The sequence below is a fragment of the Tursiops truncatus genome, chromosome 18 (genome assembly GCF_011762595.2).
Source record: "Tursiops truncatus isolate mTurTru1 chromosome 18, mTurTru1.mat.Y, whole genome shotgun sequence".
Classification (NCBI taxonomy): domain Eukaryota; kingdom Metazoa; phylum Chordata; class Mammalia; order Artiodactyla; family Delphinidae; genus Tursiops; species Tursiops truncatus.
In genome coordinates this window covers 16,383,309-16,409,676 of record NC_047051.1, presented here as the reverse complement: position 1 = coordinate 16,409,676, position 26,368 = coordinate 16,383,309, and the positions used below count along the sequence as shown (strand labels likewise).

The 26,368-nt window shown below is 38.0% G+C and overlaps 1 protein-coding gene and 1 long non-coding RNA gene across 8 annotated transcripts in view; one reads left to right on the top strand and one right to left on the bottom strand.

Annotated features, from left to right (window-relative positions):
* Window positions 1-26,368, top strand: part of FAM124A (family with sequence similarity 124 member A) — a 107,738-nt gene that overhangs the window by 58,589 nt on the left and 22,781 nt on the right. The window lies entirely within an intron of this gene.
* The window catches only part of LOC109550228 (uncharacterized), a 119,166-nt gene continuing 113,207 nt past the window's right edge, over window positions 20,410-26,368 (bottom strand). Inside the window, exons 5-6 of one of the 3 annotated variants that reach the window (XR_012327652.1) lie at window positions 25,300-25,603; window positions 20,410-24,859 (exon numbers count right to left, since the gene is read on the bottom strand). This is a non-coding gene — a long non-coding RNA (uncharacterized lncRNA). Of the gene's footprint in view, window positions 25,604-26,368 lie in introns of all 3 variants that reach the window. The other 2 variants (XR_012327653.1, XR_012327651.1) reach the window with 2 other exon arrangements.

Below are 26,368 nucleotides of genomic sequence, written 5' to 3'. Positions count from 1 at the left end.
ATATCTATTCAGATCCTCTGCCCATTTTTAAATCAGATTGTTTGGGGTTTTTTGTTGTTGTTGTTGTTTTGCTATTGAGTTATATGAGTTCTTTATATTTATCAGATACATGACTCGTAAATATTTTCTCCCATTCAGTAGGTTGCCTTTTCATTTTGTTGATGGTTTCCTTTGCTGTGCAGAAGTTTATTGGTTTGATATGGTCCCACTTGTTTATTTTTACCTTTGTTGCCTTTGCTTTTGGTTTCAAATCCAAAAAATCACCTCCAAGACTGATGTCAAGAGCCTACTACCTATTTTTTCTTCTAGGAGGTCTATGGTTTCAGGTCTTATATTCAAGTCTTTAGTCCATTTTGAGTTCCTTTTTGTGCATGGTGTAAGACAGAGGTCCAGTTTTCCCAGTGCCATTCATTGACGAGACTGTCCTTTCCTCATTGTATATTCTTGGTTCTTTCGTCATAAATTAATCGACAGTAAATGTGTGGGTTTATTTCCGGGCTCTCTATTCTGTTCTGTCAATCTAGTCTCCATTTTTATGCCAGTACCATACTGTTTTGATTACTATAGCTTTGTAATATGTTTAAAATCAGGAGGTGTGATACCTCCAACTTTGTTCTTTCTCAAGATTGCATTGGCTATTCAGGGTCTTTCTGTGATTCCGTACATATTTTAGGAATGTTCTGTTTCTATGAAAAATGCTATTGGAATTTTGATAGGGATTGCATTGGGAGGTTTTTGGCTACTGATTCAATCTTGTTACTGGTAATCTGTTGAGATTTTCTATTTCTTCATAATTCAGTCTTGATAGGTTGTATGTTTCTAGGAATTCATCCATTTCATCTAGGTTGTCCAGTTTGTTGGTATATAATTGTTCATAATAGTGTCTTATGGTCCTTTGTATTTTTGTGATATCACTTGTGACACCTGTTCTTTCATTTCTGTCTTTATTTATTTGAGTCGTCTTTTTTCTTGGTATAGCTAAAGGTTGTCAATTTTGTTTATCTTTTTAAAAACCAGATCTTAGTTTCATTGATCTTTTCTTTATTGTCTTTTTAGTCTCTATTTCATTTATTTCTGCTATGACCTTTGTTATTATCTTCTTTCTGCTAACTTTGGGCTTTATTTGTTCTTGTTTCTCTACTTCCTAGAAATGTAAAGTGAAGCTGTTTGAAATCTTTGTTTCTTGATGAGGCGTTTATCACTATGAACTTTCCTCTTAGAGTTGCTTTTGCTGTATTCCGTAAGTTTTGGTATGTTCTATTTTTATTTGTCCGAAGGTAATTATTATTTTTCTCTTGATTTCTTCTTTGACTCATTGGTTGTTCAGTAGCATGATGTTTAATCTCCACATATTTGTGGATTTTCCTGTTTTCTTCTTGTAATTGATTTCAAGTTTCATACCATTGTGGTTGGAAAAGATGGCGGATATGATTTCAGTCTCCTTAAATTTATTAAGACTTGTTTTGTGCCCTAACATATGATCTACCCTAGAGTATGTTCCATGTGCACTTGACAGTATATGTATATGATTTTGAATATTCCAGAATGAAAGTCATTTTAGTCTAAAATCAATGCATTACTTAACTATTTGTTGTCAGAAATTGCAAATAGATTTTTCTCTCTTGGACCTGAAAAGATAAGGATACATTCCTAAAAATGAGAAGCAAAGAAAATACCTAAAACTGCTAGGCTGAAATCATACCTCAGTCATTAGGCTATTGGCTACCTGTTCATTTCCTACAAATTTTCAGGAAGTAAGCTTTTGCAGTCTTAATTGCCACCTAGCTTTCAGATAAATAAGATTTTTTAAAATATTCTTCTTTGATACAGAAGACTTTCTAACAACGTAAATGAGAAATATAATTTATTTAAGAGAAAGCCTAATGTTGGACCATCTAAGCAGTGATCTCAAGTGTAAGGATTAGGATGCCCTTCTGTTAATGTTCAGCCTGGTCATCTCCATACTGTGGCCCAGTAAGGTATTCCCTTCCCAGTGGTCCTTTGTTGAGAGCCCCCTCCCCCATTCACACAGGTACAGCCAAAGCCCCATGTTAGACTAACCTAATCCTGCCTTCCAGCTGTAGTTGATGTATGTCAACTATCTGTGCACTGTCATTTTCGCATTGGGGAACTGGTATTGATTGAGAAAATAAGCTAGTCTCTATCCAGATGGCTGAAGCTCTAACATATAAAACCTGGGAGTGGTCAGCAGCTGTGTTTCCTACTGTGTAGAGAAAGCCACGCTACCATGAAAGAAAAGAATAGTACTGACCTACAAGAAAAGGCCTGAGAAGAGAAAGAATGGGCCTTATTGTATATGAATCCTTAGCTCTGCTTATTCCCATGGCTTGCTGCCCTCCTGCAGTTATGAAGGTCTCCTCAGTATCCTTACGTAAATCTTTCTTTTTAATAGTTTGAGTTTCAGTCCTTGACAACCAAGGGAGTAATACATTCAATCTTAGAGGACAAAATTCAGTTTTGATTGCCATCTTTTGAAAGGGCCATAGAAAGGATCGATGGGAATAGCTGACGAAATAGTAAACAGGATCAAGGAGGAAGCTTCAAGGGCTTGGGAATTGTGAAATAAAGAAACAGTTTTACAGCATTTTCCTAATGCTATAGAAAGACGGTCTTTAACCTCCTTTCACCAGAGAACGTGGGGTTAGGTCAGAACTAATACTTTGTCTGTTAGACAAAACTCCAGACTCCTGGGACTTCCCTGGTGGTGCAGTGGTTAAGAATCCGCCTGCCAATGCAGGGAACATGGGTTTGAGCCCTGGTCCGTGAAGATCCCACGTGCCATGGAGCAACTAAGCCCGTGCGCCACAACTACTGAGCCTGTGCCCTAGAGCCCGCGAGCCACAACTACTGAAGCCCACGCGCTTACAGCCCGTGCTCCCGCAACAAGAGAAGCCACTGCAATGAGAAGCCCGCACACCACAACGAAGAGTAGCCCCTGCTCGCCGCAATTAGAGAAAGCCTGCACGCAGCAACGAAGACCCAACTCAGCCCAAAATATAGATAGATAGATAGATAGATAGATAGATAGATAGATAGATAGATAGATAGAAAAAACACTCCAGACTCCTGCTGTGCCATTGGTGTGACCACCCTTGGCTGTGTGTCTTCGTTCAGGAGAGAATCCAGTTGTTCAGCCCAGTATTTTTGCTTGTTTCCCTTTGGTCAGGTGTCCACTCTTGGCTCAGTCACTTAGGTAGCAGGAGCAGGATCATGTGACCTGAACACATGCAGCTGGGACCTCCGAGGAGGTAGACACTGGAGGCCTGTGGGTCCACGAGTGGCCACAAGAGGGTGCCATGTTGGAGCGTCCTGGAAGTCAGTACGTGAAACTGTTTTCCCAAGACCCCCTTAAGTCTAATGATGTTGATAGTTGAGTTATGAGCCAGTCTAACACCTTTCTTTCCTGAACCTACCTCTCTCTTCAGTTGCCCAGCTGCTTTGGGGTCACTACTTTAACACCTGATCACATGGGTCATTTTTTTTAAATTAAGTTTTATTGGCATATCGTTGCTTTACAGTGTTGTGTTAGTTTCTACTGTACAGCAAAATGAATCAGCAACACATATATCCCCTCTTTTTTGGATTTCCTTCCCATTTAGGTCACCACTGTGCATTAAATAGAGCTCCCTGTGCTATACAGTATGATCTCGTTAGTTATCTATTTTATACATAGTATCAATAGTATGTATGTGTCAATCCCAATCTCCCAATTCTTCCCACCGCCCCCCGCCAAGTGTGGGACATTTCAAATGGCTGGGCTTTCCAGGCTCAACTGGCTCATCCTTCCATGAACCCAAGAACACCTGGTTATCAGCAGACTGCAGAGACAGCAAAGCCCTGGGAGGTGTAGAGTCCAATGGAGTAACATGTAAATATCTTAAGCGAAGCAAAGACTTGCAGAGCTAATGAAGCAATGATGGAAGTTGCCACAATCTGAAGGGAGGATGCAGAAATCTGTTCATAGAGAGAAATTAGATAGCGATTTGACTTAAATCCAGCAAGATGGACCATGCAGATAACCTCTTTAACTCCTGGAATCCCTGTTTAGCAACCATAAAAGAGGGCCCTATTTGTCCCTCCTAAGCAATGCCAAATTGTTTGGGATAACAGAGTTATCTCCTTAGTGGATGTGATGTCTTAATCCCAGAATAAAATAGGATTAAGTATAGAAATAATAAAGTAAACAAAACCTGTGTTAAAAAGTTTGTGTTAGGTTCAGAAATAATTTGTTCATGTCTGGTATTTAAGAGTTTGTTGTGTTTTCGAGAATTTGGTCTATGAGAACAAGAGATCAGTATTGTGATTCCAATTTAAAATGTAGCTTAGAATTGATTTATATTTGCTGTTTTAAGTAGAGGGATATGAGAGTCAAGTTAGTAAATTTGTAACATTGAAACATTTAAGAGGATTTAATAGTCGACATTTCTATGTTTAATTGATTAGATTTACTAGAGTTATTTAGGGACTGAAAAGGTTTTATTAATCAGACCACTGAACTACTTAAAAAGAAAATCAATACATTAAATGTATAAATGCAGTTTAAGATGTTAAAGGAAGTTAATTAAGCTGCAAGAGCCCTTTTAAAAATAAGTGTTAATTATTAACATTTGCTAGAGCTATTAGTTGAGTAATAAGATTTGGGAATTGAACTCAAATTAGTAAGTTGAAGGAAAATTTGGGCTTGACATGGGTAGCTGTATTTAATTGGATATTAATTTTTCAGAAGTAGTTTTTAGAAAGTTTGCTGTGCACAAAAGGAGATCAGAAAACCTAAATTGATAGTCAAGAATTTTCACTGAGTGACCAATGGGATGTTAGTTTAATCCCAGCCAGAACTAGTCCAAGCACAGCCAGGCTGTTCCCCAAGACAGTAGAAGGTCCAAGGACCCAACTACTGAACTGGGTGAGCGTGGGGCCAGGGAGACAGTTCTGTGGGCCACTCTTACTCATGGTGCTCTGGGAGAGGTCCTGTTTACTCCAGGCACTCCCAGATCGCATAGAAATGGGGATCTGGCCCGTCCTCTCAACAGTCCTCTGAAACTTCAGCGTGGGCCCAGCCCAGAGCAGTGACCCCAGACCCATATTCGTCCTCCAGTCCTGATATCCCAGCGGGTTAGAGTGGCTGGTGCTCCTTTAGGCAAATGGGCCAGTGACTGCATGTCAGGTTGTTGCCGTATCTGAATATGCAAGCCTGAAACAAGCGATCCTTTATGACATCTGAAGATACTTGCATCCTATCTTGTCTTGAGTAAAAATGCTTATTTAATTGGCATATTCATTGCACATCTATCAGGTTGTTCCATCTTTAGATCCTTCTGTTTCTGCATCTGTGTTTTGAACAGTAAGCACTTCAAAGACTGGATTTTTTTAAAATTATTATTTTTACTTGCTTTTCACCACCCAAGAAGGCCCCCACATAATTCTGCTTGGGAAAGCTCCTAAGGACATAATGAGTACTACTGCTTTGCAAATAACAGCCACAGTGAGTTCCTGACATATTCCTGGCATGCTTCTCATTAACTCAAGAAATGGGAGGCACTGTCCTAAATTCTGTTTGCTGAGTAGAGGCATTGTTATTACAGGACTAATCTCAACAATCAACATTTTTCCCCAGTGAGGCGGATTCATGGAAAAGATTAGATCCATCTTTGCGCTTTAGAATCTACAGTGACAGTGATGTCCGTGTATTCTGGGGAAGGCTATGTGGAGCTTTTGTTCAGCCTGGGTCTTTTTTCTGTGGGGCAGTTAGTTGATCTCTTCTGATGTAGGCAGCCTTGTGTTCCTGGCCTAAGCATTACAAATATATTCAGTAGTTCTCTGTTTTAAGTGAGTTAACAGATAATACTGCAAGAGGAAGCTTAGGTAAGCCATAGCTTACCAATGTGCCAGTGGAAACTTATTCTTCGGAATTTCCATTATCCATATTTTCCAGACAAAGGTTGAGAGGACAAGTTCAGTATATTTTAGCCAAAATAATTGTATAAAACGAGGGGAAAAAGTGAATGCTAACCTAATTAACATAGTGGGGGGTTAGACAGAGAGAGAAGAATATTCCTGTGTGCTAACTCTGCTTCTCCCACCAGCTTTCTTAGTGAAAGTTACATAAGGCACAGTTTTCTGGGTCTAGGTTTTCAGAATCACAGATTTTTGGAGCTGGAAGGTGGCAAGAGTTTACTTCACAGAAAGTAAGAAAGAGGGTTTTTAAATTTTGAAGAGTATACAGTTATGAAAATATATACTCTCAAGTCATTCAGAATATCGCTTTCAGTAGCCATAAAGATAGTTACATGCCCTGGGCACAAGAGAAAATCAGGAAGTTGGACTAAAACAGCAGTCCCAGTTCTGGCCGGACGTTAAAATCACCTGGGAAGTGTTTCAGCTGATGCCTGGGACCCACCCCAGAGATTTTGTTTCATTTGCTCTAGAGTGGGATAGTTTTAAAAGCTTGCCAGGTGATTCTTATGTGCAGCCGGAGTTGTAAACTACTGGCCTGCCTAATACAATTAATTCCACTCTCACTTCTCTTGGCATGGTTTCATGACAGCCTCGGTCTCGAGGACGCTTTGCCAGTATCTGTTCTGTCACATGTGTGTGTTCACAGCCCTAATGCCAGTGTCAGGGGCTGAAGTTGAGAGTGGCCAGGAGGGGAACAGTAGTCTGGCAGTAATGTAAACTAGCCCAAGTCAACTGGAAGGTTTTGAAGATGTTCACTAGACATGACTCCTTGGTGTTGCCTCATTTTAAGTGTGGCTCCTTATCTGACATGGGCAGCTAGCTCAGACTTGCAATAGCATTGCCTTTGAGTTTTGATAATTCATTTTTATTTATTTATGCCAGACAGTAGCGATGGGTGCCCAATTATCCCTGAATTAGTCATCGGAGTCCAGGCAGGAAAACAGAGGTGTTAAGAACCCTACACTTGAAATTTTGAGAAGCTCCAACTGTGAGACCAGCTGTCTCCCTCTACAAGGCATGCCGGGTGACCCAGTTCAGCAGAACCAGAACTTCTTCCAGCCCCATCTCCATATAAGAGGGCTGGGGGCATTGTCAGGTCAATAAGTTACTTTGGGAGGATACAGCCCCTGTGCTTCCTCTAAGATTGAGGGTCCCCAAACCACACTCCCTTCCTGCCTTCATGAACTAGGGGACTAGTGACTGTCTCTTGTCACTGACCGGCCGATAGCTTCCATACCGGACAGCGTGGATATAAAACATTTATGTCATTGCAGGAAGTTTTATTGAACAGCACTGCTCTAAGAAATAAGACTCGGGGGTAAAAGTAGAACCTTCTTTTTTTTCCACTACGAGCTCTGTAGAACCACAGTTGACCCTTGAACAAGGCAGTGGTTAATCCACATGTAACTTAGAGTCAGCCCTTGGTATCCATGGTTCCTTTGTATTCACGCCATATGGTACTGTAGTATTTAGTATGGGAAAATATCCACATGTAAGTGGACTCATGCAGTCAAACCCGTGTTTTTCAAGGGTCAACTGTACTTTGTTTTTAAAACTGTCTACATATCAGTTTATAAAAATAAAAATTTTAAAAATGATGATGAGGGATTCCCACAGAAGTTTTGACTGCTGAATTTATTTAAAGGCGTTATGTTTCCATAGTACAAAAGCAGTGGTTCTCAGCTGGGGGCATTTTTGTGCCCCTCCCATGCCTGAGAACATTTGGCAATGTCTGGAGACATTTTTGGTTGTCTCAGTATGGCAGGGGGGAGAGGGGTGCTACAGGCATCTGTTGGGCAGCATATAATGAATGTAGAGGGCAGCCTCCCACAGCAAGGAACTCTCCGGCCCAAAACGTCAATTGTGCTGAATTGAGAAACCTTGAGCTAAACTAAGTCTCTAAGATTCCTACCAGGTTCCCAAATATATATGTGTGTGTGTGCATGTTGACTTAAATGAATAATCCTCTGACCTACAATATAGTAATTAGTTAAAGGTCAGTCCCACAGGCTAGCATTATACCTTCAGTGCACTAGAAAACTAAAAGGAAGAATTGAAACAATTATCTGGATAATTCAAAACCAAAAATACACTTTCTCTTGATTAATGCTCAAATAAAGTAAAAATGGGATTTTTAAGAATTTCAGGTGCAGTGTGTTGCTTTGATAACATTTATATATTACAATATAATTACTTCAGTAGTGTTAGCTAAAAACTTTATCATGTCTATTATTTTTTGTGTATGGAGAATAATAAGATCTACACTCTTCGCAACTGTGAAGTTTATAATACAGTGTTGTTGACTATAATCACTTTGTTGTAAATTAGAGCTCCAGAACTTACTCATCTACTAGTTACAGGTTTGTACCCTTAAATAACAACCCTCCGATTCCCCCTTCCCAGCCCCTAGTAACCACCATTCTACTCTCTGTTTTTACAGGTTTGGTGTTTTTAGATTCCACATATAAGTGATGTTTGTCTTTTATCTGACTTACCTCACTCAGCATAATGCCCTCAAGGTCCATCCCTGTTGTCACAATGGCAAGATTTCCTTTTTTCTCCGGGCTGAATAATATTCCATGGGCATATATATCATATTTTCTTTATCTGTTGATGGACACTTAGGTTGTTTCCATGTCTTGGCTATTATACATAATGCTACCATGAACATGAGGGTGCAGATATTTCTGTGACATAGTGATTTCATTTCTTTTGGACATACTCCCAGAAGTGGAATTGCTAGATCATATGGTAGTTCTATTTTCAATATCTTGAGGAAACTTCATGTTGTTTTTCATAGTGACTGCATCCGTTTATATTCCCACCAACAGTGCACAAGTGTTCCCTATTCTCTGCATCCTTATCAGCATTCGTTATCTCATCTGTTTGACATAGCCTTTGTAACAAACAAGAGGTGATACCTCATTGTGGTTTTGATTTGCATTTCCCAATGATAGTGATGTTAAACACCTTTTCCTGTACCTCTTGGCCATTCGTATATTTTCTTTGAAAAAATGCTTATTCAGGTCCTTTGCCCATTTTGTTTGGGTTGTTTTTTGTTTGTTTTTGCTATTAGGTTGTGTGAGTTCTTTATATATTTTTTGATATTAACCCCATATCAGATATGTGATTTGCAGATATCTTCTCCCATTCCATAGGTTGTCTCTTCATTTTGTTGATCATTTCTTTTGCTGTGTAGAAGCTTTTTATTTGATCTAGTCTCACTTGTTTATTTTTTATATTGTTGTTTGTGCTTTAGATGTCATATTCAAAAAATTACTACCAAGACCCATGTCAAGGAGCTTTTTTACTATGTTTCTTCTAGGAGTTTTATAGTTTCAGGTTTAAGTCTTTAATCCACTTCAAGCTAATATTTGTGAGTGGTGTAAAATAGGGGCCTAGTTTCATTCTTTTCCAAGTGAATATCCAATTTTCCCAGCACCATTTATTGAAGAGACTGTCTTTTCTCCATTGAGTATTCTTGGCTTCTTTGTCAAATACTAGTTGACCATATATGCATGGACTTATTTCTGGGATCTCCATTTTGTTCCATTGGTCTATGTATGTCTACTTTTATGCCATACCATAAAAGCACACAGTTTTGATTACTATACCTTTGAAATATAGCTCACATCAGGTATTGTGATGCCTCCAGCTTTGTTCTTCTTTCTCAGGATTACTTTTGCTATTTGGGGGTCTTTTATGATTCCAAACCCATTTTAGGGTAATTTTTTCCATTTCTGTAAAAAATGTCATTGGAATTTTGATTGTGATTGCACTAAGTCTGTGGATCACTTTGGGTAGTATGGACATGTTTACAATATTAATTCTCCCAATCTAGGAACACAGGATATTTTTCCATTTATTTGTGTTTTCTTCAGTGTCTTATAGTGTTCAGTGTACAGATCTTTCACCTCCTTGGCTAAATTTATTCCTAAGTATTTTGTTGTTTACAGTGCCATTGTAAATGGAATTGCTTTCTCTTTTTTTTTTTTTTTTTTGGAAAGAAACACTTGTATTTCTCAGATAAACAGCTTTCATGGATAATATTTTTGCACAGTTCATTATTACTACTGACACATGTATTAATCAGCTTGCCGCATGTTGGCACAGCTGTGGTGGATTTGTCCAAATATCTACAGATTTTTCTTTCTCTGCTCAGAGATATTTTTCTTTTTTGTTTTTTCACACTGTATTTTATTTTTACAAGAGATAAATAAACTGACACCAAGCATTGTAAATGGATGACCACAACAAAAGCAACGATTGCAATTACCAAACACAAAACACACTCATACTATGTCATAATATTGACATTCAGTCCAGTAATCCTCCACTGTAACAGGTCCTTTACTTCAGTGATAATTGATTTGTATATTTTTTGCCTCTGAGTCCTTTTGGGTTTTTTTTTTTAATTTAAACGAAGTCACAAAAATTATAATCATTCTCATCAGTTCACTCAGTCCCATGTAATAAATTTTTTTCATCTTGATTTTTTGTTAGCACTTTTATGAATTCATCAGTTTTCCATTAGAGTTCTGAAAATGCTTATTCATTCAGTTCAGCAGTATAGTCAGTTACCAGAAACCTGTACTTGTCAGAGTCTTTTCCATGAATTCCTTGAAGATGAAACCCTTTTATAGGAACATTTTTGCGAAAGCGTCAGAGTACACCCAGACTGTAGGTAAATGACAAAAGACTTAAAAATGACTACGGTTAAAGATTTGATGAAAGTTCATAATAATGCAATTGGCAAGGAAATTTAGTTATTTCTGAGATATACATTTTAAAGTAATAACTAGAATTATGACTTATAACATTATACCAGAACATATAAGATTTTTAGAAATTTCATGTAATGTCTGAAACATTTATATTAACATTTCCATACAAATAACCCAAAGAAAGTTTAGTATTAGTTATTTTTGTTTGTTTTTTTATACTGCACGTTCTTATTAGTCATCAATTTTATACACATCAGTGTATACATGTAAATCCCAATCGCCCAATTCATCACACCACCATCCCCACCCCACCCCGGTTTTCCCCCTTGGTGTCCATACGTTTGTTCTCTACATCTGTGTCTCAACTTCTGCCCTACAAACCGGTTCATCTCTAGGTTCCACATACATGCATTAATGTTACTATATTTGTTTTTCTCTTTCTTACATCACTCTGTATGACAGTCTCTAGATCCATCCACGTCTCAACAAATGACTCAATTTCGTTCCTTTTTATGGCTGAGTAATATTCCATTGTATATATTTACCACAACTTCTTTATCCATTCATCTGTCAATGGGCATTTAGGTTGCTTCCATGACCTGGCTATTTTAAATAGTGCTGCAATGAATATTGGGATGTATGTGTCTTTTTGAATTATGGTTTTCTCTGGGTATATATATGCCCAGTAGTGGGATTGCTGGATCATATGGTAATTCTATTTTTAGTTTTTTAAGGAACCTCCATACTGTTCTCCATAGTGGCTGTATCAATTTATATTCCCACCAACAGTGCAAGAGGGTTCCCTTTTCTCCCTCTCCAGCATTTGTTGTTTGTAGATTTTCTGATGATGCCCATTCTAACTGGTGTGAGGTGATACCACATTGTAGTTTTGATTTGCATTTCTCTAATAATTAGTGATGTTGAGCAGCTTTTCATGTGCTTCTTGGCCATATGTATGTCGTCTTTGGAGAAATGTCTATTTAGGTCTTCTGCCCATTTTTGGATTGGGTTGTTTATTTCTTTAATATTGGATTTTTTCAAAAACCCTGGATTTTTGTTTCTTTAATATTGAGCTGCATGACCTGTTTATATGTTTTGGAGATTAATCCTTTCTCCATTGATTCATTTGCGAATATTTTCTCCTATTCTGAGGGTTGTCTTTTCGTCTTGTTTATGGTTTCCTTTGCTGTGCAAAAGCTTTGAAGTTGCATTAGGTCCCATTTGTTTATTTTTATTTATTTATTTATTTATTTTGCGGTACGCAGGCCTCTCACTGTTATGGCCTCTCCTGTTGCGGAACACAGGCTCTGGACGCGCAGGCTCAGCAGCCATGGCTCATGGGCCCAGCTGCTCTGCGGCATGTGGGATCTTCCCGGACCGGGGCACGAACCTGTGTCCCCTGCATCGGCAGGTGGACTCTCAACCACTGCACCACTAGGGAAGCCCCCATTTGTTTGTTTTTATTTCCATTACTCTAGGAGGTGGATCAAAAAAGATTTTGCTGTGATTTATGTCAAAGAGTGTTCTTCCTGTGTTTTCCGCTAAGTTTTATAGTGTCCGGTCTTACATTTAGGTCTCTAATCCATTTTGAGTTTATTTTTATGTATGGTGTTAGGGAATGTTCTAATTTCATTCTTTTACATGTAGCTGTCCAGTTTTCCCAGCACCACTTATTGAAGAGACTGTCTTTTCTCCATTGTATATCCTTGCCTCCATAGGTGCGTGGGTTTATCTCTGGGCTTTCTGTCTTGGTCCATTGATCTATGTTTCTGTTTTTGTGCCAGTACTGTATTGTCTTGATTACTGTAACTTTGTAGTATAGTCTGAAGTCAGGGAGTCTGATTCTTCCAGCTCCGTTTTTTTCCTTCAAGACCGCTTTGGCTATTTGGGGTCTTTTGTGTCTCCATACAGATTTTACGATGATTTGTTCTAGTTCCGTAAAAAATGCCACTGGTAATTTTGATAGGGACTGCATTGAATCTGTAGATTGCTTTGGGCAGTATAGTCATTTTCACAATATTGATTCTCCCAATCCAAGAACATGGTATATCTCTCCACCTGTTGGTATCATTAATTTCTTTCATCAGTGTCTTATAGTGTCCTGCATACAGGTCTTTTGTTTCCCTAGGTAGGTTTATTCCTAGATATTTTATTCTTATTGTTGCAATGGTAAATGGGAGTGTTTCCATAATTTCTCTTTCAAAATTTTCATCATTAGTGTATAGGAATGCAAGAGTTTTCTGTGCATTAATTTTGTATCCTGCAACTTTACCAAATTCATTGATTAGCTCTAGTAGTTTTATGGTGGCATCTTTCGGATTCTCTATGTATAGTATCATGTCATCTGCAAACAGTGACAGCTTTACTTCTTCTTTTCCAATTTGTATTCCTTTTGTTTCTTTTTCTTCTCTGATTGCCATGGCTAGGACTTCCAAAACTATGTTGAATAATAGTGGTGAGAGTGGACATCCTTGTCCCATTCCTGATCTTGGAGGAAATGCTTTACAGTTTTTCACCATTGAGAATGATGTTTGCTGCGGGTTTGTCGTATATGGCCTTTATTATGTTTAGATAAGTTCCCTCTATGACCACTTTCTGGAGAGTTTTTATCCTAAATCGGTGTTGAATTTTGTCAAAAGCTTTTTCTGCATCTATTGAGATGATCACATGGTTTTTATTCTTCAATTTGTTAATATGGTGTATCACATTGATTTGCGTATATTGAAGAATCCTTGCATCCCTGGGATAAATCCCACTTGATCATGGTGTATGATCCTTTCAAATGTGTTGTTGGATTCTGTTTGCTAGTATTTTGTTGAGGATTTTTGCATCTATATTCATCAGTGATATTGGTCTGTAATATTTTGTGTGTGGTATCTTTGTCTGGTTTTGGTATCAGGGTGATGGTGGTCTCATAGAATGAGTTTGGGAGTGGTCCTTCCTTTGCAATTTTTTGGAAGAATTTGAGAAGGATGGGTGTTAGCTCTTCTCTAAATGTTTGATAGAGTTCACCTGTGAAGCCATCTGGTCCTGGACTTTTGTTTGTTGGAAGATTTTTAATCACATTTTCAATTTCATTACTTGTGATTGGTCTGTTCATATTTTCTGTTTCTTCCTGGTTCAGCCTTGGAAGGTTATACCTTTCTAAGAATTTGTCCATTTCTTCCAGGTTGTCCATTAAATTGGTATAGAGTTGTTTGTAGTAGTCTCTTAGGATGCTTTGTATTTCTGCAGTGTCTGTTGTAACTTCTCCTTTTTCATTTCTAAGTTTATTGATTTGAGTCTTCCCCTCTTTTTCTTGATGAGTCTGGCTAATAGTTTATCAATTTTGTTTATCTTCTCAAAGAACCAGCTTTTAGTTTTATTGATATTTGCTATTGTTTTCTTTGTTTCTATTTCATTTATTTCTGCTCTGATCTTATGATTTCTTTCATTCTGCTAACTTTGAGTTTTGTTTGTTCTTCTTTCTCTAGTTCCTTTAGGTATAAGGTTAGATTGTTTACTTGAGTTGTTTCTTGAGGTAGGCTTGTATAGCTATAAACTTCCCTCTTAGAACTGCTTTTGCCTCATCCCATAGGTTTTGGATCATCGTGTTTTCATTGTTATTTGTCTCTAGGTATTTTTTGATTTCCTCTTTGATTTCTTCAGTGATCTCTTGGTTATTTAGTAACGTATTGTTTAGCCTCCATGTGTTTGTGTTTTTTACGTTTATCCCCCTGTAATTCATTTCTAATCTCAGTGTTGTGGTCACAAAAGATGCTTGATATGATTTCAATTTTCTTAAATTTACTGAAGCTTGATTTGTGACCCAAGATGTGATCTATCCTGGAGAATGTTCCATGCGCACTTGAGAAGAAAGTGTCATCTGCTGTTTTTGGATGGAATGTCCTATAAATATCAATTAAATCTATCTGGTCTGTTGTGTCTTTTAAAGCTTCTGTTTCCATATTTATTTTCTGTTTGGATGATCTGTCCATTGGTGTAAGTGAAGTGTTAAAGTCCCCCACTATTATTGTGTTACTGTCAATTCCCTCTTTTATAGCTGTTAGCAGTTGCCTTATGTATTGAGGTGCTCCTATGTTGGGTGCATATATATTTATAATTGTTATATCTTCTTCTTGGATTGATCTCTTGATCATTATGTAGTGTCCTTGTCTCTTGTAACATTCTTTATTTTAAAGTCCATTTTATCTGATATGAGTATAGCTACTCCAGCTTTCTTTTGATTTCCATTTGCATGGAATATCTTTTTCCATCCCCTCACTTTCAGTCTGTATGTGTCCCTAAGTCTGAAGTGGGTCTCTTGTAGACAGCGTATATATGGGTCTTGTTTTTGTATCCATTCAGCAAGCCTGTGTTTTTTGGTTGGAGCATTTAATCCATTCACGTTTAAGGTGATTATTGATATGTATGTTCCTATGACCATTTTCTTAATTGTTTTGGGTTTGTTTTTGTAGGTACTTTTCTTCTCTTGTGTTTCCCACTTAGAGGAGTTCCTTTAGCATTTGTTGTAGAGCTGGTTTGGTGGTGCTGAATTCTCTTAGCTTTTGCTTGTCTGTAAAGCTTTTGATTTCTCCATCGAATCTGAATGAGATCCTTGCCGGGTAGAGTAATCTTGGTTGTAGGTTCTTCCCTTTCATCACTTTAAGTATATCATGCCATTCCCTTCTGGCTTGTAGAGTTTCTGCTGAGAAATCCGCCGTTAACCTTATGGGAGTTCCCTTGTATGTTATTTTTCGTTTTTCCCTTGCTGCTTTCAATCATTTTTCTTTGTCTTTAATTTTTGTCAATTTGATTACTATGTGTCTCGGTGTGTTTCTCCTTGGGTTTATCCTGTATGGGACCTGCTGCACTTCCTGGACTTGGGTGGCTTTTTCCTTTCCCATGTTAGGGAAGTTTTCGACTATAATCTCTTCAAATATTTTCTCTGGTCCTTTCTCTCTCTCTTCTTCTGAGACCCCTAAAATGCGAATGTTGTTGTGTTTAATGTTGTCCCAGAGGTCTCTTAGGCTGTCTTCATTTCTTTTCATTCTCTTTTCTTTATTCTGTTGCACAGCAGTGAATTCCACCATTGTGTCTTCCAGGTCACTTATCCATTCTTCTGCCTCAGTTATTCTGCTATTGATTCCTTCTAGTGTAGTTTTCATTTCAGTTATTGTATTGTTCATCTGTTTGATTGTTCTTTAATTCTTCTAGGTCTTTGTTAAACATTTCTTGCATCTTCTCGATCTTTGCCTCCATTCTTTTTCTGAGGTCCTGGATCATCTTCACTATCACTATTTTGAATTCTTTTTCTGGAAGGTTGCCTATCTCCACTTCATTTAGTTGTTTTTCTGGGTTTTTATCTTTTTCCTTCATCTGGTACATAGTCCTCTGCCTTTTCATCTTGTCTATCTTTCTGTGAATGTGGTTTTTGTTCCACAGGCTGCAGGATTGTAGTTCTTCTTGCTTCTGCTCTCTGCCCTCTGGTGGATGAGGCTATCTAAGAGGCTTGTGCAAGTTTCCTGATGGGAGGGACTGGTGGTGGGTAGAGCTGACTGTTGCTCTGGTGGGCAGAGCTCAGTAAAACTTTAATCTACTTGACTGTTGATGGGTGGGGCTGGGTTCCCTCCCTCTTGGTTGTTTGGCCTGAGGCAACCCAACACTGGAGCCTACCTGGGTTCTTTGCTGGGGCTAATGACAGACTCTGGGAGGGCTCATGCCAAGGAGTACTTCCCAGAACTTCTGCTGTCAGTGTCCTTGTCCCCACAGTGAGCCACAGACCCCCCATACACACACCTCTGCAGGAGACCCTCCAACACTAGCAGGTAGGTCTGATTCAGTGTCCCCTGGGGTCACTGCTCCTTCCCCTGGGTCCCAATGTGCACACTACTTTGTGTGTGCCCTCCAAGAGTGGAGTCTCTGTTTCCCCCAGTCCTGTCAAAGTCCTGCAATCAATTCCCACTAGGCTTCAAAGTCTGATTCTCTAGGAATTCCTCCTCCCATTGCTGGACTCCCAGGTTGCAAAGCCTGATGTGGGGCTCAGAACCTTCACTCCAGTGGGTGGACTTCTGTGATATAAGTGTTCTCCAGTCTGTGAGTCACTCACCCAGCAGTTATGGGATTTGATTTTACTATGATTGCGCCCCTCCTACCATCTCATTGTGGCTTCTCCTTTGTCTTTGGATGTGGGGTATCTTTTTTTGGTGAGTTCCAGTGTCTTTCTATCGATGATTGTCCAGCAGCTAGTTGTGATTCTGGTGTTCTTGCAAGAGGGAGTGAGAGCACGTCCTTCTACTCTGCCTTCTTGATTCCTCTCCACTGCAATTGCTTTCTTAACTTCTCTTTCAGAAAATTCATTGTTAGTGTATAGAAATGCACATGATACTGATTTTGTATCCTGCAACTTTACTGTATTCATTTATTCTGATAGTTTTTTAGTGGAGTCTTTAGGGTTTTCTTTTTATTGAGGTCTAATTGGCATATCACATTATATTTGTTTCAGGTGTTCAACCTAATGATTCAATATTTGTATATATTGCAAAATGATCATAACGAGTCTAGTTAATATTCATCACCAAACATAGTTGGAAAATTTTTTCTTCTGATGAGAACTTTTAAGATCTACTCCCTTAGCAACTTTCATATATGCAGTACAGTATTATTAACTATAGTCACCATGCTGTACATTACATCCCTAGGACTTATTTATTTTATAACTAGAATTCTATAAGTCTGGGCCCACTTTACCCATTTCACTAACCCCCCCCCCCCCAACTAGCCTCTGGCAATTAATACCCTATTCTCTGTATCAATGCACTCATTTTGTTTTCTTTTTTGGTATTTGTTTTTTATATTCCACATATAACTGAGATCATATGGTATTTGTCTTTCTCTGTCTGACTTGTTCCACTTAGCATAATGCCCTCGAGGTCTATCCATGTTGTCAAAAATGGCAAGGTTTCCTTCTTTGTATGGCTGAGTAATATTCCACTGTGTGTATATGTGTGTGTGTCTGTGTGTGTGTGTGTGTGTGTGTGTGTGTGTACACACCACATCTTCTTTTTCTATTCATCTATTGATGGACACTTAGGTTGCTTCTGTGTCTTGGCTATTGTAAATAATGACACAATGAACATGAAGGTGAAGATATCTTTTCAAGTTAGAGTCTTTAATTTTTTGAGGAAGCTCCATACTATTTTCCATAGTGACTGTACCAATTTACATTCCCAACAGTGCACAAAGGTTCCCTTTTTTCCATATCTTCCCCAACACTGTTATTTCTTGTCTGTTTGACAGTAGCCATTTTAACAGGTGTGAGATGCTATATCATTGTGGTTTTAATATGCATTTCCAATGTTGAGCACCATTTTGTGTACCTGTTGGCCATCAGTATGTCTTCTTTAGAAAAATGTCTGTTTAGATCCTCTGACTGCTATTTAATTGGATATTTTCTTTTTTGACATTGAGTGTGTGAGTTCCTTATATATTTTGGATAATTAATTTTTTTTTTAGTTTGGTTTGTTTAATAACTTACAAAATGGGTCGTCAGGGGAGCAGCCATAAAGTTTACACCATATGGGTCTGTTGGGAAAATAGTAGGACCAACTCCTTACTCTGCCCAGGAGAAGGGAGTGTGAGGTCACCAAGGACCCTAAGGGAGGTGGGCAAGAGCCTGGGGACGAGGGGGTCTGGAGAAGCCTGGCTCGTGCTCAGAAGACCACACTGGGAGGAGCAAAGTCTGGATCAGAGGTGGGTGGCACCACTGGTGATCAAAATTGTGTGGTTTGCAGAATTTCTTCTATTGAATATTAGTCTTCTTTCTCATTTGTAGATCAAAAAATTTAGTAGGGAGATTAGGACACATCATCTTGTCAAATCATTGCTTTCTACTTCTGAAACTCCAAACACGTTTTCTACTGCCCATTTCCTTCTCTAACCCATCATCTGACCTGAATTTTCTATTATTCTAAGTACACCACAGTAGGCTGCAAAGTTCCTACTATCTTCATTTTCACCACCTACTCTTTCTCGTGCATCAGTCACAACTCCATTGCTCTTGCCAACTTCTATGTCTTCCTCCTCTCAAAGTCACACTCATCCTCTTATTTTACTATTTCAAATCCTGTATGTTCCGTGAGTCCAAATATTCCCAGCCCAAGAGCCTCTTTCCATCTCCTTCACACCCTTCACACTTTGTGACGCCTACTGTGTATGGTCACATCTGCCTATAGATCAGTGGTCCTCAACCTTGACTGCAACTAGAGTCACACTGATAGTTTAAAAAAAAAAAAGACGGGTCTAAAGAGAATCTGATTTAATAGGTCTAGAAGGGGCAACATGGATCAGTACATTTTGTTTTGGTTTTTGCTTTATTGGAGTATAATTGCTTTACAATGGTGTGTTAGTTTCTGCTATATAACATAGTGAATCAGCTATACATATACATATATCCCCATATCTCCTCCCTTTGGTGTCTCAGTCCCACCCTCCCTATCCCACCCCTCTAGGTGGACACAAAGCACCAAGCTGATCTCCCTGTGGCATGCGGCTGCTTCCCACTAGCTATCTATTTTACATTTGGTAGTATATATATGTCCATGCCACTCTCTCACTTCATCCCAGCTTACCCTACCCCCTCCCTGTGTCCTCAAGTCCATTCTCTAGGTCTACGGCCATACCACTCTGAATGCACCCGATCTTGTCTGGATAATTAAATCTTTATCAGATATATGATTTGCAAATATTTTCTCCCATTTGGTAGACTGCATTTTCATTTTGTTGATCGTTTCCTTTGCTGTGCAGAAGATTTTAGTTTGACGTATTCTCACTTCTTTATTTTTGCTTTTGTTGTCTTTGCTTTTGGTGTCAAATCCAAATCATTGTCATCAAGATCAATCTCAAGGAGCTTACTATGTTTTTTCCTAGGAGTTTTATGGTTTCAAGTTTTACATTCAGGTCTTTAATCCATTTTGAGTTCATTTTTGTGTATGGGATAAGTTAGTGGTTCAATTTCATTCTTTTGCAAGTGGCTGTCCAGGTTTTCCATTATCTTTTACTGAAGAGACTGTCCTTTCCCCCATTGTATATACTTGGCTCCCTTGTCATAAATTAATTCACCATATAGCCATGGGTTTATTTCTGGACTCTCTATTCCATTCCATTGATTGATGTGTCTGTTTTTATGCCCATAGCATACTATTTTGATTACTATAAGTTTGTAATATAGTTTGAAATCAGGAGGCGTAATGCTTCTTCTTATTTCTCAAGATTATCTGCTTTGGCTATTCAAGGTCTTTTGTGGTTCCATACAAATTTTGGGATTGTTCTATTTCTGAGATAAATGTCATTGGAATTTTTATAGGGATTGCATTGAATCTGTAGATTGCTTTGGTTAGTATGGACATTTTCATAATATTCTTCCAATCCAGGACATAGAATATCTTTCCATTTATTTGTGTATTCTTAATTTTTTCATCAGTGTCTTATAGTTTTCAGTGTACAGGTCTTTCAGCTCCTTGGTTAAATTTATTCCTAGATATTTTATGCTTTATGATGCAATTGTAAATTTGATTTTTTTTAACATCTTTATTGGAGTATAATTGCTTTACAGTGTTGTTAGTTTCTGCTGTATAACAAAGTGAATCAGCTATACATATACATATATCCCCATATCCCCTCCCTCTTGAGTCTCCCTCCCACCTTCCCTATCCCACCCCTCTAGGTGGTCACAAAGCACCGAACTGATATCCCTGTGCTGTGCAGCTGCTTCCCACTAGATATGTTTTACATTTAGTAGTGTATATATGTCCATGCCACTTCGTCCCAGCTTACCCTTCCCCCTCCCTGTGTCCTCAAGTCCACTCTCTATGTCTGTGTCTTTATTCCTACCCTGCCCCTAGCTTCTTGAGAACCATTTTTTTTTTTTTAGATTCTATATATATGTGTTAGCATACAGTATTTGTTTTTCTCTTTCTGACTTACTTCACTCTGTATGACAGACTCTGGTCCATCCACCTCACTACAAATAACTCAGTTTCATTTCTTTTTATGGCTGAGTAATATTCCATTGTATATATGTGCCACACCTTCTTTATCCATTCATCTCTTGATGGACATTTGGGTTGCTTCCATGTCCTGGCTATTGTAAATAGTGCTGCAGTGAACATTGTGGTACATGACTCTTTTTGAATGAATCATTAGAGAAATGCAAATCAAAACTACAATGAGATATCATCTCACACCAGTCAGAATGGCCATCATCAAGAAATCTACAAACAATAAATGCTACAGTGGGTGTGGAGAAAAGGGAACCCTCTTGCACTGTTGGTGGGAATGTAAGTTGATACAGCCACTATGGAGAACAGTATGGAGGTTCCTTAAAAACTAAAAATAGAACTACCATATGACCCAGCAATCCCACTACTGGGCATACACCCTGAGAAAACCATAATTCAAAAAGAGTCATGTTAAACCATTCTTGCATCCCTGGAATAAATCCCACTTGATCATGCTGTTTGCCACTTTTAATGTCCTGAATTTGATTTGCTAATATTTTGTTGAGGAATTATCCATCTATGTTCATCAGGGCTATTGGCCTGCAATTTTCTTTTATTCTGGTGCTCTTGCCTGGTTTTGGTGTCAGGGTTATGCTGGCCTCATAAAATGAGTTTGGAAGTGTTCCCTCCCCTTCTATTTTTCTGGAAGAGTTTAAGAAGGATTGGCATTAGTTATTTAAATATTTGGTAGAATTCACCAGTGAAGCCATCTGATTGATCCTAGACTTTTGTTTGTTGGGAAATTTTTGATTACTAATTCAATCTCCTTACTAGTAATCAGTCTGTTCAAATTTTTTCTCTTTGTTCTGATTCAGTCTTGGTAGATTGTAGGTTTCAAAGGAATTTATCCATTTCTTCTAGGTTGTCCAATTTGTATATAATTTTTCTTAGTAGTCTCTGTGTTTGTGATATCCATTTTAGCATCTATTCTTCATTTCTGACTTTGAGTGTACTCTTTTTTTTCTTGATGAGTCTACCTAAAGGTTGTCAATTTTATTTATCTTTTAAAAAAACAGCTCTTAGTTTCATTGATCTCTTCTATTATCTTTTCAGTCTCTATTTCCTTTGCTACTGCTCTGATCTTTGTTATTCCCTTCGTTCTGTTAAATTTGGGCTCAGTGTCTTCTTCCCTTTCTAGTTCTTTGAGGTGTAAAAAAGGTTGTTTATTTGAGATGTTTGTCACTATAAACTTCCCTCTTAACTGCCTTTGCAGCATCCCATGGGTTTTGATACGCTGTGCTTTCATTTGTTTCAGGATATTTTTTATTTTGCTTTCGATTTCTTCTTAGACCCATTGGTTTTTTATGAGTATGTTATTTAATCCCCACATATTTGCGAATTTTTCAGCTTTTCTCGTAGTATTGATTTCTAGTTTCATACCATTGTGGTTGAAAAAGATACCTGGTATGATTTCAGCTTTCTTAAATTTGGTAAGACGTGGTTTGTGAACTGTCATGTGATGTATTCTGGAGAACGTTTTGTGTGCACTTGAGATGAATGTGTATTCTGCTGCTGTTGGATGGAATATTCTGTATGTGTCTGTAGGTGCATTTGTTCAAAAGCATCACTCACATCCATTATTTCCTTCTTGACTTTCTGCCTGGGTGATCTGTCCATTGTTTAAAGTGGTGTATTGAGGTCCTCTACTATTATTGCTGTCTATTTTTCCCTTTAGGTCTGTTAATAATTGTTTAATATTTTTAGATGCTCTAATATTGGGTGCGTATATGTTTACAATTAATATATCTGATGAATTGCCCCTTTATCATTGTATAATGACTTTGTCTTGTGTTACAGTTTTTGGTTTAACATCTATTTTGTCTGATATAAATATAACCACCCCTGCTTTCTTTTGGTTTCTATTTGCTGGAAATATCTTTTTCCATCCCTTCACATTCTGTTTGTGAATATCCATAATGCTTAAGTGAGTCTCTTGTAGGCAGCATATAGTTAGGTCTTATTTTTAATCCATTCAGCCCATCTGTGTCTTTTAATTGGAGAATTTAGCCCATTTACATTAATTATTGATAGCTAAGGACTTACTGTTGCCAGTATGTTAATTGCTTTCTGATAGTTTTGTCATTCCTTAGTTCCTTTGTTCCTCTTGCTGTCTCTCTTTTTGAGTTGATGATTTTTTGTAGTAGTTTGCTTTTCTCTTTATCATTGTATATCTGTTATCTAGTTTTGGTCTGTGGTTATTACCATGAGGCTTTCATAATATGTTATAACCATCTATGATAACTTCAATTACATAAGAAAGTTCTACCCAATTACCTGCCCCCCTCAGATTTATGTTGATGTCCCAATTTATATATTTTTATATAATTATATTTATATATTATACATTTATGTATTATATTTATAAATACTATATTAACATAATATTACAGCTATAGTTATTTTCAACACTGTTGTCTTTAACCTATATGCTAGATTTCAAAGTGATTTACACACCACCATTGAAGTATTAGAGTTCTTTGAATTTGACTATATATATTCACCTTTACCAGTAAATTTTATATTTCAATATGTTTTCATGCTACTAATTTGTTTCAGTTTGAAGAACTTCCTTTAACATTTCTTGTAGGGCAGGTCTAGTGGTGATTAATTTCCTTCATGCTTTTGTTGGGTAAGATATCCTTGGATGAGTTTTGTTGTTGTTGTTTATGTGCTTTGAATGTATCATCCCACTGTCTCCTGGCCTGTAAGGTTTCTGCTGAGAAATGTAAAGCCTTATCAGAATTCCCTGTATGTGATTTTCTTTCTGACTTTGATTTTTGAGAGATTGATTATAATGTGTCTCAGTGAGGATCTCTTTGGGTGGGATCTCTAAGCTTCCCATACCTGGATGGCTGTATCTCTCCCCAGATTTGGGAAGTTTTCAGCCAATATTTCTTTGAATAAGATTTCTGTCCCTTTATCCCTTCTCCTCTGGGACTCGCAAAGTGAGGATATTGTTTCTGATCATGCCCCACATAGCTCATGTATGCTTTCTTCACTCTTTTTCATTCTAATTTCAAAAATGGGACTCTTGCTTAAGCTGCTGTTAATCATTTCAGTCAGCTACTTTTAGGATTTGCTCATGGAACTGTGGCAAGGAATATTTCTCTTTTGAAATTCCTTAAATCATCAGTGATACTTAAGTTCTGATGATCCTTTGTTGATATAAAAATCAGCCTACCTCGTGTTTTACAGCCAATGGCAGGGTAATTCATAAATCATACTGAAAAATAAATATTCAGGGAACATGCAGAAGTTATACAAAGAGAAAGCTTTGCATTTGGGCAAGATATGTTTGTTCTTTTTCTGAGTCGTCTTTTCAGTTTTACAGATCCTGTCATTTGATCTGTCAGCCTCAGCTCCTAATCCTGAGATCTATGACCTTGATTTTCTCTCCTGTTCCTTCTTAATGGATAGCTTTTTAATATATATCAGATCAGTAGTCTGTGTCCTAGCAGTTCTAGGTGTTCACAGTCCCTCTATTTATAGTATCTTCTGTGATTTTTCCCAAGAGCTGATACTGATGTTTAACAAAGCTGGCCCCTGAGGCAGCCCCTCAAATACTTCTTGACTTAAAACGTTTTCATTGTTAGATATTGCTACTGCTCTCCAGTAATACTAAAGTCCTCATTTTTTTCCATCAAATTCACATAATAACTTGGTATTTATGATTTATAATATATATGTATACTTATACATATATAAGCACCTTAAAATTCCCTTGATCAAAAGCGATCTTAGAAGATATGTATTTTTATCTCACATGTATTTATTCAGTATGACTTTGAGTGCCTGTTATGTGCAAATATGATTATTTTTAAAAATACTTATATAAGTACGGGTGCTAGAGGTCAATCGACCCAGCTCCTAAATACCTTACAGCACCAAGTAAAAATTTTACAGTTAAAGCCAGTTCCTTTAAATATGTAAATGTACTTCTGTGCAGAATGTTTGTTGTGGTGATATGTAAGCTCAGGTTCAACTGAGAAAGAGGCTTGAAAAAAAATAGAGGCTTAATAACAATAGATGCTTACTTCTCTCTCCTATGTATGGCAGCTCACAGTCCTCAGGGATCCAAGCTTCTTTTCATTCTGTCCTCCACCCTCTGGTTCAGAATGGCTGCTGGGTGGAATAGCAAATATTACTAGTCTTAAAAGAAAAAAAAAGATAAATAACTTTATTAAAAAATAAGAACTTCTGTTCATCAAAAGACCAAAAAAGAGTAAGATGGCAAGCCACAGACTGGATAATGATATTTACAATACATACATCCACGAAAAGAATCCAAAATATATACAAAGAGCAGGTGCTTCACTAAAGAGGTATTCAAACGGCCAATAAAAAGATAATATCATTAGTCCTCTGGCAAATGCCAATTAATAGCATGATGAAACACCATTACCTATCAGAACGATTAAAATTAAAAAGAATGCTAACAATAAATGTTGGCAAGGATGTGAAGCAACTGGAATACTTATAAATTCCTGGTAGAATTACACATTTTGATGCAGTCAGTTTGGAAATTTGTTTGGAAGTACCTACTAAAACTAAAAATTGCTCACCCTGTGCCCCAGCAATTCCACTCCTAGTTATATGCCCAAGAGAAATGAGTGCATTTTGTTGAGTACGTGGTCAGATAAGGCTTCACAGCATCACGTTAGGCTTGGTCTCTGAAGATGAGCAGGTGTCTCTAGGCAGACAGGCATCAGCAGCAGCATGAAGTCAGTCATGGAGATATAAGCCAATCTGGTTTGTTTGGGAATGATGGCAGTTCCAAATGGCTGGATCGTATAGGTTGCAATTCCGGAAAGACACAAGGCCTGAAGGAGTAGACAGGGTCTTGTAGAGCTTGCTAGTTAGTGTCTTCTGCCAAGAAACATGGTCAGGTTTGTATTTAGAAAGGTCATTCAGAGAGGTGTGGTGGGGAGGCGGGAGGGGAAGCTATGTAACTGTTTGCAGGAAGACAGTCCAGGTGGATAGTTGTCACTTTGCTGCCATTTTGCCAATTCTGGAGAATAAGTACTCTTCTTATATTCTGCATTATCCTGTCTTTCATTCTACGAGGAATGGAATTAGTATGTTGCTCTGATAATTCTTCAGGAAGTCTTACGATTCCATAATGGCAGAGAGAAGAAGAATGGACAAATAACTGTCCAGCAAAGATTTGCTTAAACCACCATCCTATGTGGCTTAGAATCTCTTTGAAAATTTTCAGACTTCCAACCTAGAAATGTCACTGATTTGACAAAATGTACCCAGGCTTTGATTACTTTTAGAGTGAATCTTGCCTTTTTTCCCATAAGTCCTTCTCTCTCCCTACTAACCATTCGAAAAAGAACCCCAGTGTTCCAGTTCAGGAGGGTGACATAGGAGGATCCTGAACTCACTTCTTCTCACACCAAGTCTACAGCTAGATATGGAACAGTTTCTTCTAAAACTATCTGAGCAATTCCTACAAATTAGGTAGGAGAGGCTGAGACACAGTATCACCATGAACCCTGGCATGGTGACCCACAATCTGGAGGGCTCTCACAACTCCAAGCCTCTCCCTGAGGAGCAAAGGGTTTGAACCTCAACTTTTAAGGCCTGCACCTGAGAGACAATTACCTCTAACTTTGAGAACATCTAGCT